Raw genomic sequence first — 4,170 nt, forward strand, 5'->3', positions numbered from 1 at the left:
CCAAGAGCAGAGGTTCCTGGCCAATATTTACAGTATTCGTCCACTGAGTCGTGCATATTATCAATAATTGGTTACGCTACTACAATAACAACTTTATCCATAGTTTCAAATGCTCTTTCAATCTAGAGCATTTTAGTATAATAATAATAATAACAAATGTACTCTGCTTTTAGAGAGAAAGATCATTGCATACTCAGTTTTGCAGTTAGTACTAACATTAATACCGAATTAAGATCTATGCCAGCTCCAATGCCTCTTCCTCACATAAAACCTTAACAGCTCCAATACTCTCACCTGCACATCAGCTGTCAGTTCTAAATGCTTCCACACCAACTTGTCCCACAATCAATGCGTTCAGAAAGTCTAACTGCGATGTTAAAACTTTGATTCCCTTAAGTCCTCAATACACAGATAATGCTTACACATATGAATCTGCAATAAGGTAATTAATTATGTCTACAATAAAACTGTACTCAAGATACAGTCAATTACAAATGTTCAATGAGAATAAGAAAATATGAAAGCCACACCAAGCAATCAACAGCAGCATGCCCGAGGACTTGGCAGTAAGTGTGAACGTGGAGGGATTGGGAACAAAGCAGAAATTTAATAATACTGTAATAATAAAAAGAATGAAATCAGAATAAGATACAGGAGTTTACTGGCCTTGCCTACCCTGATATTTTACTGCTTAAAAAGTGGAAAAAAATTATACCACTAGGGGAGAATTTATAAAACATCGATATAAGGAATTTCTGACTCATAAGTGATGCCTCAAATCTGTGCTGCTATTGGTTGCTTCAAGACACCATGGACTGCTTCCAAAACTGTAATGAGGTAAGACATAATTCTTTTCTGGCACAAGAGATAAATATATAATCAAATTTGTCATTAGTTCAAAGCTTCCTATTAGCCCAAGCCACCTTTATACGTATGTACACTTCATTTAGCATAAGGCCCTTGACCGCTGCCATCGCCCTTTAGTACTGTATATACTTCCAAGATGAGCCAATGAAGTTACCTCCCATGCCAAAACAGAACTGGTCCTAAAGTACCCTACTTGAGCAAATGCCAAAGCCTCCCAGTTAAGTTTTATACTTAGCCAACACTGAAAGGCTTGTAAATGAAAAATTCCATTACAGATGAACCCTTCCCCTTGACAGGCGGCCCACAACAGCCACGAGCTTAGCTGACCGAGTTATTTATTTACGCTTTCTTAATTATTATAAAAATTCGATCAAAATTGTACACAAATTTCATCGACAATACACACAGACATCAAATTTCAATCTGATCCAACAAACAAGTACATAAAATGATGATCAAATTTCAATCTGATCTTACAAACACTGAAGTCGTGGGGAGGTCAGTCAGCTGAGCCAAAGATTCAGTTATCAATATAGGGGCTGGGATCATTATTCATGTCCACTATCAATGAAATTCTTATCCTTCTGTACACACACCAGAAGCCTCTCCCTTTACTTGATCAACTGGTTAACTTGTATCTAAATGCTCCATAGAGTCAATCCTATATCATACATGGCCGGCACAATGACAGATCACTTAACCAAACACTATCAAGTCCCCCCCCCCCTTTTTTTTAATGCTTAATATTAGGACTAATAGTCTTCTTATAAACAAACCTTGGGGGAGTTTCCTGAACTTCTCCTCACTGCTACATTGAATAACCCAAGTTATTTCTTATGTTGGCTTAATAAATACCTTAAATATTAAACAGTGTACAGTACAAGCATACCAAGCTGCCTTGAATTGTATGTGAAGATGTTCCAATTTGTATCGATAATTGTCGAGAGATTTTAAGACAGTAATATACTATATCTTCCCTACTAAAATTACACATGTACTATATATTTAAGTTTTTCATTACCATTTTATAAGATACATATTGGATGGTGAGTGGGGAGGAGAGGGATGGGGTGAGGCAGAGGAAGAATGGGGGAAGGGGAAAAAGGATGGATGATAGAAGTGAGAGGGAGTTGGAAGGATGGAGTGAGGAGGATGTGGGGTGAAGAGGAGGAAGGATGGTGAGCAGGTGGAGGAATAGGAAGAGAAAGTAAGGATGGTGGGATTGAGGGGAGGAGGAGGAGGGAGTGAGAACAAGACCTTGTAAGTTTTGTCCATTATAAAAATTGACAATAAAAAAAATTAAGAAAAACTCGTCCTAAACTCACTAAACATCTATTTTTTATTTATTTATTTTTTATTTATAATTTGTTTAACTTTGTTATTTTTATTAATTTTTTTATTTTATTTTATTGTTATATTTTTTTTTTGCTGGGGGGCCCATGGATACGACCTCTGTCCTAGACACTGATGGCCAACATATGGACACAACCTGTCCTAGACACTGATGGCCAACATATGGACACGACCTGTCCTAGACACTGATGGCATATGGACATACTGGACACAACCTGTCCTAGACACTGATGGCCAACATATGGACACAACCTGTCCTAGACACTGATGGCCAACATATGGGTCCTAACATATGGACATATGGACAACCTGTCCTAGACACTGATGGCCAACATATGGACACGACCTGTCCTAGACACTGATGGCCAACATATGGACACAACCTGTCCTAGACACTGATGGCCAACATATGGACACAACCTGTCCTAGACATTGATGGCCAACATATGGACACAACCTGTCCTAGACACTGATGGCCAACATATGAAATATTTTTTTTTTACTCAAGAGGCAAGTGATGCTCGGGGTGAGGCAAACGTTTTGATGAAGGTGTTGACAGATGGATGGTAATAATCAACCGCTGGCTGGCTTAAGAGTGAACGTGCACAACTTTACAGTACAGTAATTCGCTAACCACAGTACAGTAATTTGCTAACTACAGTACAGTAATTCGCTAAATACAGTACAGTGATTCACTAACTACAGTACAGTACAGTAATTCGTTAACTACAGTACAGTAATTCGTTAACTACAGTACAGTAATTCGCTTCACAACAATTCAATAGTCGTCACGTGGTGGTAATAAATGTAATACTTTTAAAGAAATGAAATAATAATAATAATAATAATAATTCAACTTTGGAGCATATTTCCTACCATGCATCCCCTATATCCAGGTACGACAGAATCACATCGACACGATAAATCACATTATTATTTTTTTATTTTAGTCAAGTTACTGTGGATACCTGTTTATTAGTCAGGCTTAGTCCACCATCTTGAATATATCGTTCAGAGAGCACGAACCCCGTCATTACTTCCATTAACCTCTTAACTCTCGCAGACCAAAACCTTTATATATTACGCCCGGGTTTTGGCTTGTTTACAGAAAGAGGCTGTGAAGGTATGGGGGCATTTGGTTAGGAAGAAAATGGATATCTGGCTGTGTAGAAAAGGAGTGTTTGGTTATGGAGACAAGGGGTGTTTGGTCATGGAGACAAGGAGTGTTTGGTTATGGAGAAAAGGGGTGTTTGGTTATGGAGAAAAGGGGTGTTTGGTTATAGAGAAAAGGGGTGTTTGGTTATAGAGAAAAGGGGTGTTTGGTTATAGAGAAAAGGGGTGTTTGGTCATGGAGACAAGGGGTGTTTGGTTATAGAGAAAAGGGGTGTTTGGTTATGGAGACAAGGGGTGTTTGGTTATGGAGAAAAGGGGTGTTTGGTTCTGAAAGTACAGGAAATTTTAATGTTATGGATTCCAAAGTTTAATCCCTGGCTAAACCACCAATGTATTTATAATAAAATTGTTAAAACATTAGCCTCTTTTACGACTAAAATCACTTGGCATTATACGGACTGCAATATTTGGACTGCAGTTTTCTGGCCACCTCTAGCTGAGAAGGCAGTTGGGTAAATCAGGTGAACATACATCTGACATTACATGAAAAAATTATATTAAGATAAAATCATTTATATACTTTTGTCAAATGGTCTAAAAAAATTACCGATTTTTTTTTTTTTTTTTTGCTTTTTTCATTAAAGATATAAAAGTAAGTTTAGTCGTTACTTTAGAAATACATTATCATAATTTTGGGCAAATAGAAAACTACAGGGAAAATAAGAAATGAATCCCAGTTGTATAAAAATTAATAATAGAGTGAACTTGTGTTACGTCAACAGAAAACTTTCTAACATATATAACTATATATTGTGATTTACATATTTAAACAAACAG

This window comes from Homarus americanus, unplaced genomic scaffold (assembly GCF_018991925.1).
Source record: "Homarus americanus isolate GMGI-L3 unplaced genomic scaffold, GMGI_Hamer_2.0 scaffold42643, whole genome shotgun sequence".
NCBI lineage: Eukaryota > Metazoa > Arthropoda > Malacostraca > Decapoda > Nephropidae > Homarus > Homarus americanus.